Source organism: Halyomorpha halys, unplaced genomic scaffold (genome assembly GCF_000696795.3).
Source record: "Halyomorpha halys isolate HHAL.00 unplaced genomic scaffold, Hhal_1.1 Scaffold545.1, whole genome shotgun sequence".
Lineage (NCBI taxonomy): Eukaryota > Metazoa > Arthropoda > Insecta > Hemiptera > Pentatomidae > Halyomorpha > Halyomorpha halys.
This window is the reverse complement of record NW_027109788.1, coordinates 473,733-489,288: the sequence shown is the minus strand read 5'-3', so window position 1 is coordinate 489,288 and position 15,556 is coordinate 473,733. Positions and strand designations below refer to the sequence as shown.

At 28.3% G+C, this 15,556-nt stretch overlaps 1 long non-coding RNA gene and 3 other non-coding genes across 4 annotated transcripts in view; all 4 read right to left on the bottom strand.

Annotated features, from left to right (window-relative positions):
• Positions 1–521: 521 nt before the first annotated feature.
• The window catches only part of LOC136795893 (uncharacterized), a 251,538-nt gene continuing 236,503 nt past the window's right edge, over positions 522–15,556 (bottom strand). Inside the window, exon 3 of the long non-coding RNA XR_010843606.1 lies at positions 522–738. This is a non-coding gene — a long non-coding RNA (uncharacterized lncRNA). The remainder of the gene's footprint in view (positions 739–15,556) is intronic.
• Positions 10,620–10,702, bottom strand: TRNAL-CAG (transfer RNA leucine (anticodon CAG)). Its single transcript has one exon. It is a non-coding gene; the product is annotated as a tRNA-Leu (tRNA).
• On the bottom strand, positions 11,947–12,029 carry TRNAL-CAG (transfer RNA leucine (anticodon CAG)). Its single transcript has one exon. It is a non-coding gene; the product is annotated as a tRNA-Leu (tRNA).
• TRNAL-CAG (transfer RNA leucine (anticodon CAG)) lies at positions 14,472–14,554 on the bottom strand. Its single transcript has one exon. It is a non-coding gene; the product is annotated as a tRNA-Leu (tRNA).

Below are 15,556 nucleotides of genomic sequence, written 5' to 3'. Positions count from 1 at the left end.
AATCTCCATGTTGCATTAATTTGTAAAAGAGTGTAAGGTTTTCTTAGCGTAGTTGCAACCTTTATGTTGGAATAACTTTCTTAAGTTTTTTTATACGACAAACAAGATCTGTTTTTTTTCAAATGTTATTCATTTATATAATTATATATCACATTTTTAAGTTCTGCTCTTTATTTTATTGATTACCTGAGTAGATATATAGTTGAGAAATTGAACAGCAATGAATAAACTGTATAATTAGGTAATATTTTTTAAAAATATTTTATTGTTTTGATTTTTCTTTCTGCTGTTTCTAACATCCATAGAAAAATAAAAACTATCGTCCATATTGGCTGCAATGCTATTTTTACCTTCAATAATTTAAATTAGATTCAGGCAGGAGTGTTAAATTACTGAAGTCTGAATGTATTAAAAATTAAATTGAATATTTTTTTGTTCGTTTGAATGAAATGAATGAAAAATTCGTTTGAGTGGTAACTGAGAAACAATATTAAAAACTGAAAATGAAGAGACTTACCTGCATATATCCTCCTATGCAGTGGGTTGCGTTGACCAGCGTCCCCACTTTGAACTTCTTGAAACGTATCCTCAGAATCCAGTCTCTAGGAGTTCCCCTGAACGAACGGAACCTATACCAACAGGTCATTGGTCGACCGAACGTGTCGGGTGTCACCTCCGGCGACGAAACGTCCTCGTAAATGTCCACAGTTTTATTGCAATGGTCGCGTTTCACTTCACCTGAAACAAAATATGGATGAAGAAATCAATTTTGGAAATTCTTGAAAAATTGAAATTATTTAGTTTAGGACAAATGATTTAAGTATACTATACTGAATTAATTAAAAGAGCACGGATGAATTAATGAACGTTTCTTCAAACCTACTTTTTCATACCATTCTCACAAAAAGGAAATTTTATATATTCTTTCTGAGTACACAGTTTCAGGAAATCTCTTGTTTGGATTTTCTCAATGTGAGTAGAGTGGATGTTTTAGTAGTCTCCAATAATTCCCCTATTTTTATTCCACTATTTTTTTTATGAATTTTAAGTTTCCACAATCCCTATTAACTGAATAAGAGTGTTGAAAATAAGCATGTAATTTGAATAAATCAGTGAGAGACTTATTTTTTTTATATAAATTAGAAAAAATACAACATTATCGAAAGAGTTCTGCTATTCACATTTTTTTTTACGTACATTATTCAAAATATATGTAAGATAGTATAATAAATATTAGTACTGATACAATTATGCTTCTGATGTTTTCTTTTTATAGTTTCTATTTTTATTCATTTTTCCTGGATGTTTTGGAATCCTTTTTTCGTCTTCAGAATAACCTTTATCATAGTCTATTTGTTCTAAGATTTAACAGTGCAAATGGTGTAAAAAGAATAAGTCTATATTTAAAATTACTATTAATAATTAATACATATATTTTTTTCATGAGGACAATATTTATTATTTACTTATTTATATATGGTATGAATGTCAAAATTGAAACTAAATACTTATTGTCCCTAATTGCAGCAAATTGTATAATTATTATTCAATAAATCAATTTTACTAGAAAAAATATGGTAAAGTATAAATGATATGAAATTAATTAACAGAAAGGCTAGATAAAAAAGGTAGTCCTAGTAATTAAAAAAGAACCCCAAAACGACGAGAAAAATTTATTAAAAATATATTCAGTTAAAAAAAGGAGAAAATTTATATTAATAAATAGGAATCAATGTAAATTATTAACGCTTCTTTTTTGGTAAAACAAACTGCAATTTTATAAATGGAAACCTCGCCAGCTTGAACCAACCTTATCTTGAACATTATTGGGTCAAAAGACAAAAGATTGGTTTTATATTTTGACTCACTTAGTATACAATGTGAATACGTAAATAGTTACTTTTACCGTCACATTTTTCTTTGGGCTCAATATCGTAGTAAGCTATTTTTTATTTTTGAAAATTTAAAAATGAAATAAATATCTGTTATGGTTGAAAACATGGATTAATAATTCGCCATCTATTGCATACAACATACTAAAAAATCAGAACAATCTCATTTAATGCAAGAAAATCTCTATTATTAACGAATGAAAATAGAATTATAAATTTAGCTAATTATGAATGGGATATAATTCGTTTTATTATTTATATTTAGGTATTACTATATCTTATTCAATCTCATTGATTTAAGGAAAAATGGAGAACTGCTAAAATGATGAATAGAAAAAAATCATGTCTTTTATCCAGTTAATTCAAATTATGACTACACAAAGCGTTGATTATTTTTAGGAACAAAATTAAAACAATCAAGAGGATAAAAAAAAGTATTTAAAAAGAGGAAGGGGGCATTTAGATACAGTTTGGCATGACCGAACTGGCTGGAGGGTTAGCTTACTAGGGAGTGAAGGGGCAGCAGAACTGACCTCAAATATTTATTGAGCCAGTGCTTTCTTCAAGCTAGGGTACCGTCGCATACAGTAGCTTGGACTGATACATTCTCGGGCTTGTTCATATCATTAATTTTTTTTATTGTATTTATATTACAGAATATTTTTTATAAAATAATTAAATTTGCTGAAAATATATTTCTTTTCATTTTATCAATCGAAGTGTTGGGCTTAAGTTGATTACAGAAATCTTACATGAAAATTCAATTTTCAAATATAATTTACGTTTATTAAGAACTTAATCAATATTCCATGTCCACAAAAAATTTAATTAAATTCTTCATTTTATAATATCCCTGAATGAATGTTCTACTGAAAATTATTTTCATAGGTTTCAGATTTTGAATATTAATTCTTGTTTGTACGATTCTTGAGATGAAAATATATATATTTTGTGTTTCATATACCTCTCATGTATAAATATTCTCAAAAATATTTTGGCCCAATAATGAAAAAAAAAACAGTAAACTGGAACTATACGATTTTATTTTTCAACTAGTTCGGATAATAAACTATTAAAAAGTATATTGTATTTACATTGCAGTTTAAATCATGGAAAGGATATTAACTTATTTCCCTTGAAATATTTTTTATAAATATCAACAAAATTTAAGTTTAGCTGAAGCTCCTTTATAAAAACGATTCAATAAAATTTGAATAAAAAAAACTGTTATTTTGGAATTAGAAAATAAAAGTTTTATTGTATTTTTAAAAATGAAACTTATTATGAGTAGAGAATGCCATGCCATGAAGTTCTGTTTCTATAATCATATGAAATGGAATTTGTACATTAATATGGTGGAATATTCATTATTTCCTCTTCATCTTATCATTAGATTACCGCAGATAAATAGAATAATAAATCATATTGTTAATTTATGTATTTTTACGTTTATAGTGTTACGTTGATGAACTGATAAATTAATACACATTTTAACCTTTGAAACCAAAATCAGGAAATGAGTAAAGTTAACATCAAATTGATAATAAACTTTATGCCAAGTTATAAAAAAGAAAATCTTGATCAATATCCACACTATGCATTAAGAGAAAAAAGGTGGCAGGAATTCCCTGGAGTTTTGTATTCTGAAAAATGCCTACATGAAAATACACTTGAGGGGTAGATGCCAGTTAAGTAAGACGAAGCTTTTAGTGATATGACTGCGAGAAAGAGGAATTTTAAAGTCTTGAGGTGAAAAAAATGAACTTCCAAACTGTCTTCCAATAACAATATCTCATGGTAAGTTAAAGTTTTGGCGTTAATGTGACAGGGGTGATATTTAAGATATAACAGGATAAGTAGATCCCTCCTTTATAAGAACCTTCTACCAAGTTTAGTTGGTAGTGTATTATCGTTTAGGGATTCTTCAATAATTGTTTTAAATAAATTTATATATTCAGTTATTTGATCTTATGATGTAACACACAAATATTATATTTTTTATTAATCCGATAAATAGTAGTGAGAAAATAAAAATTAACAAATGAATTCATACTTTATTTGGTTAGAAATTGTGTTATAATGTACTTATTAATTTTTTTGTTATAGTTATAATTATATACGTCATGTTTTTGTAGAGTGGTAATTTGAAATGTGTGGAGTATCGAAAATTATAGTCTACTTATCAAACGAAACTATTCACACTGACCTATGCATTAAGACTGCACATCAACCACATTTAGAAGACTTAAAAACAGTTTCACGACAAATGAACACCTTAATATGCGTTTGCAATAGAAGGCAATAAATAAAATTCCTAATACAACTCGGAAAAAATAAAATAAACCTGTATGGCTTAAATCGATGAACGTTTAGAGGTTAATTACTTTTTAAAAAAGTACTGTTTCTTGTACAACGGTTGAGCAAGCAGGTGATTTTCAAAGATCATGCTCGACCGCGAGATTTCCACCCGATTAAAAATACCCATTCTATAGAGGTTGGAAAGGAGTGCTTTTGAAACCACAAGCTTGACTGACAGCTGATGTGACATAATAAATAATCATCAGCAACAGCTCTTTGAAACCGAGCGCAGGAGTTAGTAACATAAACGCTTTACTCACTGAGCGACCCCACTACTCGATTTAAATCGATAAAGGGTGAAAAGGAGTGGGATGAGAGACCCCATAGTCTGACATATTTTAGTTCAACGTCAGGAGGACGCCCATTGGAATGCTGTCCCTCTCTTTCCTAACCATGCCGAGTTTATGCTACATCTCATCTGCTGAGTTTATTTATTTTTGAAGGTTAAAGATACTGTTTTTAGTATTATACTGTCAGGACTGTTCACACTGCACCAATTTCTGTATTATTTTTTATATTATGTGCTTTAATCCACTCATAGGGGTCAGAAATGCCTAAATTCAAGCCTCAGCTTCCTTAGAATATAACTGATAAATCTGCTAGTCGCAGTAGTTTTGGGTATTCATTTTCTATCAAAACGTGGAGCATTGTTAGTGCTCTTAGTAGAAACGTGACGGCCGTGCGGGTTGGGGCGCTGGTCCAAGTACACTCGGTTCGAAACGTTGTGGGTTCGATTCCCACCTGGGGCAGTTAAATATTCATTTTTCAATTGATATTTTCTACTTTGATCAAAGATATAATTATGACTTATCATTAAAAGTTAGATACACGTTGTTTATCAGAGAGTAACAGGTGGAGAAAGAAAAATAACTGAGCACCTATGATTATGTTTCAAATGAACTTTTAACTCGGCATATAGAAGGTATACTTATTAACTTTCGCCCATTTTACTAACACTGGATCATCATTCAGCAATGCGAAATTTTAACTTCAGTGGTTCAATGTTATCTTTTAAGGAACAAAGTAAGACTACTTATGACTCATAAACCTGCACATAAATGTTTTGTGGGTTCAGGGCCCGACAAATTCCTGATAAAGTAATAAAACATTACAAATTATCAGTTTGAATATATTTAGTAAATTTGTATCTTTGTACCTAAGAGATTCTCATATAAATAAATATAAGTTTTTATAAATTCATCATTCTGAGAAATCAGTATTTTGTAGATTTTTGTTTTGCTATAGACGTTTATAATATCTGGGGGTCAACAAGTTTTGATTGTTAACGACTCATATAACGAATCACATCTCGTATGTATTCATAAGAGATCTTTTTGTTAAATCTCGTATTATTTTGTACTATTCCGAACTAGAGGTATACTGAGCCAGAGACACCAATATGCTAGACGTATATTAAAATGTGACCAGCATAAATTATCATTTCATCAAGGAATAATATGTGACCGCTTTCCCAGCTATTTATTCGACATACGTTTCTATTCTTTATCCCCTTTTATTAAATGTTTAACATTCCTTTTATTTTTTTTTTCAAGTAAGAATAATAGTTCTTATTAAAGAATGATTATACAAGCTGCCCCAATCAAGGACATTATGTATTAGAGTTTTAAATATTCATTGATACCATATATACAGACTACACTACACCAGAAATAAGTTAAGAAAAAATTAAATACCTTATATCCAAAAACTTTACTTATTGATAGATATTACAATCTGCGACACCATTGTAGGCAATAGGTAATAGTGATGACTAGTCAAGTTCATACTAAAATAAAATAATATAAAAAAATAAAATCTCACTATCAATATATACAAAGAGAAGGATAACGAAAATGAACATAATCTATCAAATACGTGAATCTAATAATCAAATAAATGAATATAAAAGATGGCACCTGTAACAAATATATTAAATCAATACAATAAAACCTGATAAAAAATATAAGGATTTTTTTTACATATATTTTTTTTCTCTTCTATGATAGTTACCATGTCCATCTATTCAGCTTTTATAATTTAATTTTTTTTTAGTACGTTTAATATGTCATATATGCGGCTAGTGCCCTCACTCTTCTTCTACTGCCTTTTGATACCAGTGTTGCAGTTAAGAGAAAAGCGCCGGGATCTCTGGAGTCCAGTTCTTTCCTCCATGAGTGGTTGAAAGAGCTCGATTCAGATTTTCTCAGGCCGAATGTAAATATTGTAAATAGTATTCATTGTATTGAAGATTTTATTTATTTTTTTAATTTGTATTATTATTATTTTTTTCTTCTATTTCTTATTCTGTTATCGATTATTTTATATATTTGTAAATATGGTGTGAATGATCTCTATGATCCCTATTACCAATATCTATAAATAGAAAACAGAATTTAATATTACAAAATAAAAATATAGACAAAAAAAAAATTTCATAATCAAAATTATTTACATTATTAAAAAAAATTAACTTGACTACAAAAACAATGCAGTGTATTCTATGACTAGAGTAAAAAAATAGAGCTGGTTTAATTATTAGGCAGGCCACTATTTTTCTACTCTATTAGTTTTTAAAAACTTACAAAAATGGAAGATATTGGATCCAACAAATGACACAAATAGTTCCTAACTTTTCTTTGTTTTAATTATTTCATAATATCAAATGTTATTGGATAAATTGTCCAATCCGGTCAAAAATATTTTACTGAGAGCTGTAAAGTTATCATAAATTTCCTTTTAAACACCGTAACGAGTAGAGCTTTTGAAGAAGAAGAGTTTCAAAAAGTTGCATTAACACGTAGTGCCGACCACATCGACGCAATAAATTGCATAAATGAGTTGCGGTAATCTCGGCGGAATGGGCCGGTCTTCGGTTCGTTAGTCCCAGTAGCCTCTCAATCAAAGGAAAATTCACGATCCAATTACCCATAATGCAATACGGGATTTCCTCTACCCTTAAGGGAACGGCCACGGCTGGGACAATTTCCTACAATCCTTTTTTTTTCCATAAATGTAAAATACGTAATGCATGCAGTCTGAAATTTACTATTCATTGAATCTTCTGACTTTCATAATCTTACAATATCAAAGGACAATTTTAAGCGTAAAATGTTTATCAAATATAGGAAATATATATTTTTGATAACTCTCATGGTTCACCGAATAACTGTTTTACTTCTAACAATAGGATAATTATTTAAAAAAAAAATACAATAACTTATTCACATATGTTTTATATTCCGACATAATTTGATGACGAATAACATAAATTAAAAATAAGGCTCAAAAACGTATAAGTTTATTCAATAAAAAAGTAATGTGATATATAAAGCAACTAAGTTGATGGATTTAAAAACAATTAAATCAGAAGGCATAGAGAACAAAATAAATAGAAAACTGGTGCTGTGCTCTCATCTTTTTAAGTATTGGTAAATGAAAGTGGCCTAACTTGTAGTTGTTGTTGTTGTTGTCTGGGGCTTAAGGGCGTAAAACCCTGAGGTCATCAACGCCCATGTTTCGTGCTTTATATTTTATTTCTATAATTCTATTTCACTTTAAATAATTAGCCTTGTAGTTTAAGGTCTTCAAAATCCATCCACTCCTTGGTTTGTAAGAAATAGCTAATTGAATCGGGAATAAAAGCAATGGAAGATTATATCAAAAAGCGGTTCATAAAATATCACTTTCAGTTACCAACAGTTAAAGGAACAGTTACTTACAACTTGGGAAATCTAACCTCATCTCGAAGACTGGAGCCTAGGTTGCTGCAGGACGTCCTGTTATAAACTATATTTATAAATTTTATTTTATTTTTTCTCATTATATTTGTCTCAAATAACTTTATTTTTACTAGTGAATTATTTATTTTGTTAAATCCATAGATATAGTTTTTGTGATTAACTTTTCTTTTTCTCTCTTCTTAAGAATTGTTATTTTTATCTATTTAATTTATCTTAATTTTTTCTTTCTTTCTTGCAGCATTGTAAATAGTTAGGAGTGTCTTTTGTACGAGATTATACACCCCATAATCAATTGTTAAAAGAAGAAAACAAAATATAACTGTTATTTTGACCATCTAAGGTCCACAAGACCCATCTGTAACTAAATAAAAATAAAAATAATATAACTTATGATAGTTACTACAGAAATACCTACGTTTTCGTTATGTACTTAGTTCATTTATGCTTTTCTTGTAATCCTTTATAACTTTCAGCTAATCTATACTGTGATAGATTTCATTTTGCTAAAATCGTTGTATTTCCAATACAAAATACTTCTGTTATTTTCAGATTTTTTTAAAACTCAAGATAGTGTTTCTGTTTTTTTCTTTATTTAATTACTAATATATATTAAATTATATACCTATTCAATCACACGTTTTAATATTTTTTATAATTTTACATCATGATATATCGTAATGTATCAAATACATTTGAACAAATGTATTTCAAATTTAACCATCATTAATGGAACGGAATTATCCTAATTATTATAATAATCATAACGTTAGCAATAATGGTATAGCACAACATTGAATAACTTAATAATATTACAGTTCAAATATGAAATTTTTTTTTATTTTATTTATTTATTGATATTTACAACTGTTTAAAAAAATACAACCAGTAAATTTGATCATAATGACATAATGATATGATACAGGATGTAGAGAAACTATCCTGTAGTAGAACTCTAAAAACAGTTTACAATATAAGGTCACGAAGCCATCTTCTTTTAAATATGAAATAAATGAATAAAGTGATCAATTACCTAATTGTAACAGTTATTAAAAGATAATTCTTCAGATTCTATGTTTCGCAGAAGGGACGATATAAAATTGTTTGTTTTATTATTTTTAAGCCTTTTCCGTTAAAAAGATTTATTATATTAAAAAATACCATGACATATCAATAAGAAGATAATCTACAATTAGATCACGTAAAATCCATAACAATTTCATTGAACTCAGAATGAAAAAAAATTATTTATAATTTCGAATAAATAAGAAATTTATTTTGTATTTCTATGAGCATATTGTAAAACAAATAAAATCCGATTTAATTATTTTTATATTTTTATAAACGGTTTCATTTATTCCATCATTTAAGAGGTAATTAGGTTTGATAAATGATTTTATTTTGTTACTCTTTTACCTAGCCGCCACTCGGGCCGAGACCACGACGCGGTGAGAGAGATGCGCTGGCATCTCAAAGAGGTTCTGTTTCTATTCCTTTCGGGTCAGGGAAACTTAGAATCCGAACGTGTAGATAATATTTAATTATCATTATTTTAGTATCATTTAATATTCTGAAATTTATTTTATTTTTTTATTTATTACTTTGCATTATTTTAGGTTTTATGTTTATGATTTTGGCAAGGATGTGCTCAAACATTTTACTACTACTTATTGCCTGAAATCTTGAAAGATTATGAGATATTTATCAATAATCAAATTTAATATATGTATAGAAATATTTCAGTTAAAACTTGAAAGTTAAAGAAAATGTAATATTTGTATGTCTAATCTTTAACTGAAAATTATATAATGTCTTAATTATGTACTTTTTTATAGAAGAAATTAATAAATCCATCATCCTCCATTCTTAAATTACTTCTTTGGAAAAAAAAGCTTCTAGTTTCGAAATAAACTGTGAAATATAGCTAATAAATACCCTTGTATCTCTGATCTTGAAAGTGTTCTAATAATCGTAAGGCGACTTGCACTCAATTTGTGATACTGACAATAAAAGAAACTGGCCACAACAAAGTGTCTCTGGAGAGACATTTAAAAACTTTACCAGGGGTCTTAAGGGACTTTACACTAGCCAAGTCCTTGCCAAGTGCCAACGGTGAGAAAATAAAGAGAAAAGCTCTTGCCGGACCATTGGTTGCCTCTTTAAACCTGCCAGTGCAGAGTTATTAGATCTGGTAGAACAAGTAAAGTTTTGGGGTCCAAGTTCGGTATCGACGTTGTAGTTCCTGTTTCAAGCTAATGCGTCATGTTCTTCCCTCTCGGAAATATATATTACCGCTATAAATCACAAAACATAACAAATTGTACTACTCAAAATTACATTAGCATTCAAACTAAAAATAAATATATTGAACTTGATTTTGTGTATTTTATATGGTTTTACAATATTAATTTTACTTTTTATGGCCTAAATTTTTACTTATAGAATATTAATAATAATAATCAATTTTTGTATTCATGTATTAATTTTAAAAAGCAGTACAATATTAAGTTTAATAATAAACCATAAAAAAATAATAATAATATATTTAATATCAGTGGCAAGCACAAATTTTATAAATTTGACATCAATGAAGGATAATAGAAGCATAAAAATAAAAAAAAGTAAAAACTACTGTCAGAAGTGGGATTCGAACCCACGCCCACAGAGTGGACTGCGACCTGAACGCAGCGCCTTAGACCGCTCGGCCATCCTGACAACGGAAATAGATACCAGGCGCATTTTTGATTAGAACGCTACTAATTAACTCATACATACTCCCTTTAAATTTTATAATCCTTAATATTTTATTAATTATAATTAAACACGAAAAAATCAACCTATTTAAATCTAAATTATTTAATAAAAATGACTTATGTATGACTTAAATATACAGCATTCAATAACAATGAACATTAAAAATAATTTGTAATCTGAAACTATTTTATTTTATTTTTTTGCATAAATTATCAACTGGACAAAAAACCACAATATATTAATTTTTTTTATTTGACCACTCTTTAAATGGTGTATTAAATTGGGTTCTTGGAGTGGTCCTAAGCATGTGAATTTTTTTTCCAATACATGAATACATAGTCAGAAAATGCCAAAACAAAACGATGAATGTAAAGTGTTTTGATTAAAAACATTCTTTATATATTTAATTTTAGTTGGGTTCTGAGGGTTTTTGCTCCTTTACCATTGCGCTTTGGGCCAAGAATATTTAAATTAAAATTTTTCCAATTTTTTTTCCGTATAACGTCGACTTAAAGAGTTTTGACTTAACGACTCGGTTAAGTTTAAATATAAAAAAATCGAAAATTTTATTTATGCTAAAAAAGACAATGTGACATGTACTGTTTCATATTACAGTTTTAATGATATGAAAAAAAGTTTGTAATGTAGTAGTAGACTTAGTGAATTATAAATAAATATAATTTCAGAAAATACTTGATACAAAGAGATAATTATAATTTTTGTATTTTATATAAAATATTCAATATTATAAATATTTCTTCTGAAATACCTTATTATTCATTTGTCACATTCACAAAAATAGGGAATTACAATAAAGGATAATTGTTCATGTCAACAATCTTTAAACTAAAAATCTTTATCAAATTAATATACTAACAGTTTCCTTTAAAAATTTTATAAAACAACTATCTACTTAGAAAAAATATATACTTTTAATGCATTAATAATAATTTTATGACACAAAAAATTAATGGAAATATATCATATGAGAAAGTAATTTATAATTAATTAGCGTATTTAAAAATTATAAATTAGCTGCTTCCTTAAATACCATAATTTAAATACAGTTCTCTCAAGAATTTGAAGTCCCTTTAGCGTTATTATTATTATTCCTGACATCACTAAAAAATCATGCGGACTTACTTTATGCCAAAACTTTGTGACCAATAAATTAGAAACCTAAAATGACGACTATATAAAATTAATGTCAGAAGTGGGATTCGAACCCACGCCCACAGAGTGGACTGCGACCTGAACGCAGCGCCTTAGACCGCTCGGCCATCCTGACGACTGAAATAGTCCCCTGAAGCATTTTTGATCAGAATACAAATACCTAAAATGCCTCATTTATGGTCCTTTTAAATCTTAGAAGCAAAAACATTTAGTTAAGCTCAAAAATACAACCTATGTTCACTAACGACAAAAACTGAAAGTTATTTTTTATCTAAAGTTATGATATTTTAAACAATAAAATGTTTTTTTAAAATTACATACCTGAAAAAAACAGCAATTAATTGATGAACAAACGAAAAGTTTGATGTATTTGAATGAAAAAAAAAACCTAAACTTATGAATTTTCGTTGAAAGGAATATGGTCCGGGTGCGGTCAAAAAAACTCAAATAGTATAATTCTACTATTTGAGTTTTTTTGACCGCACCCGGACCATATTCCTTTCATCTTTACACACGGTCAATCAATAATCTTCCATTATGAATTTTCGATTTCATCCACGAGGCGAAATCCATGAGCAGAAATTTTTACACATCAGATGCCAAAAAGAAAAGTTCAGACCTAAAGGGTTTTGCAAAATCTTCAATAACACCGCCTAATTTAGTTGATTACAATAACAAGTTACAACTAAAGAAATCGAAAATAGCACTGTCTTAGTTTATTAATTTCCTCTTCTTAGGTACTCAATTCCAATATTGTAAATATTTTAGTAGTGTCATTTGGCCAATAAAATGATTTATCTACAAGATTTTTTTTTTTTAAATTTTTTAAATATTTTAGTGGCATTAGAATTTTCCATACAGCCTGTTATAAATTTATTTATTTGTATTCCCATTATTTGTTATTTTCAAATTAAATATATTTATCAATAAATCAATTTAATATCCAAAACAGTCTCAACACTATTTATTTATTTGTCCTACGTTTCGGCCCTTCTAGCCATCTTCAGGGACATCTTCAACATAAAATTCCTTCTCACATTAATTATTTTCTACTTGCAGGCTATTTTGCCCAGGTCAATTTCTTTATTTATGTTAAAACCTCTCTATTTAAATTTTAAAAACATTCATTTATTTATTCTATAAGATTGTCCACAATATAAAACCCACACCATATAACAAACCCTTTATAACCTCTAATAGGTTTGTAATTGTTATAATAAAGGGTTTGTTATATGGTGTGGGTTTTATATTGTGGACAATCTTATAGAATAAATAAATGAATGTTTTTAAAATTTAAATAGAGAGGTTTTAACTTAAATAAAGAAATTGACCTGGCCAAAATAGCCTGCAAGTAGAAAATAATTAATGTGAGAAGGAATTTTATGTTGAAGATGTCCCTGAAGATGGCTAGAAGGGCCGAAACGTAGGACAAATAAATATATAGTGTTGAGACTGTTTTGGATATTAAATTGATTTATTGATAAATATTACCTGGTCTCGAAAAATTTTTGAAATAATATAATTAAATATATTTATTTATTGAATATAAGTACTGCGTGTAATATCCTATTTCTTCAGGATTGTTAGATGTTAACTATTTTTTATATACGTCGTTGTAACTATAAGTATTTAGAAAATTTAGAATTTTTTCTTTTGATTTTGATTTCAGGGCATTCCAAAATAATATGCAGTGGGGTTTCTTTTTGATTTATCGCATTTCGCAGAATTTTAATACCTTGAAGGTACCTTGCATAATCCGTGATTTGTTGTAATTCTAAAAAAAATTTTACTATATCCTTCAACAGATTCCATTCGAAAAACTGGAACTCGCTGAGAATTTGCGAAACATTCCACTTATAAAATCTTCCTTTGGAAGACTCTTGATAATGTTGGGACTATTTATCTAACATATTTTCTTCAATTGTTGTAAGAAAAATCCGCACATGGCAGTCTCTGTAACATCAGGTAGGTTAATAAAAAATTTAGTTAGGCGATCTACTTCATTTTTCGTAATTCCCACTTGAGCTCTGACCCAAATAAATGTTTTTTTTTATTGCGTAAAAGTATTCTTGAATTATATTAACTAGAATGTTATTTTTATCTCAATTGCTATTATTTTTAATTGCTAATAATTAACTCATATTATCAGTTATTATTATGAATTCATTTTCACTTGTTCTGATTATGAATTTTAGAGCTTGCAATATTGCATATTATACAGATAAACTGCAGAGCCAGTATTATTTCTTGTTTTTGATCCGCCTGTGTAAATATTAATGCGTTGAGGCATCTAAAGGATTAGTGACGTCCCAAATTAAAAAAATAAAATTATCTTTTGACATTTATCAAAATTAGAATTTGGGTCCCTCCTTAAATACGAAATCATGATTTATGTACAGTTCTCACAGAAATTTTCAGATACGTCACACTAGGTTTATTGTAATTATTCACTTAAAACTTTTACAGGAAGCAATAAACACCACACACAGGCCTGATGCGTACTGAAATGTTGCAAATAGTAAATTATTGATACAAAAGAATAAATTTATAAAATTACTGTCAGAAGTGGGATTCGAACCCACGCCCACAGAGTGGACTGCGACCTGAACGCAGCGCCTTAGACCGCTCGGCCATCCTGACTTGGTTAAACCCCATATTACAAGTTATAACTAAAGTAATTAAAAATAACAATGACTTAGATTCATTAATTTTTACTTGTAATGTGTAGTCTATGCACACATGTAGTTATTACAAAAATGTTATTTTATTAGTATTTAATCATTACACTTTATTAAATATCATTTCTGCAATATTATCCTGGTAATGTATAATCACTTTTAGTATTTTAATATCAAGTATCTTAATACACCTTTGATGATAAATATTTTCGTTACAAAAAATTAAGCACCATATTTTTTTTCATATTTTAAATTTTACAAAGTAATAGATACTTTTAGTGGGACAAAAGAGCAGAATTCAGCAATTTGGTCAGCATATCATAATGTTTATATAAAAGGGATAAAAATTGAAGAACAAAAACAACTTGTAATTCCTAATAAAGGAGCAATGTTTATAGTTCAAAAGAATTCTATAATTCATAAGTCATCATTTGATACGAAGAGTGTCTATTCCTCCTGTCTATTCAGCATAAACTAAGGAAGTCTGGGATACTTACACAAAACTGAAGAAAATCTGTGATGATATGGTCCAAACCTGAGTTGAGTTGATATGGTATGATTCATCCCTAAATTATTTCGTGAAGCCCTTGTCAGTAACCGCTGCAGTGATTCATGCTTTAAATATTTTTTGTTATATTAACATAAACTCCACATTTTATACTAGTCCCTTTTTTTAAAAAAATATAAAATAAAATAATTTATAATAATAATGAAATAAGCCTACACTGAATACTCCTCTTTTTTATTTTTATTTCTTTAGTACCAGGTCGACCCTGGCTGGCCTTACATGTTTTTTTAACAGTTGATAATGGGGGAGGAGGGGAGTATAGTCTAGTGCAGTAGGCACCCGAAACTATTAGCAATACTTTATAACCATGAAATTTTATAATTAAAATTAGTAAAGACCAATTTAAAAAAAATAAAAATAAAAATCAAGAGAAAAAATAACCAAAAAATATTTATA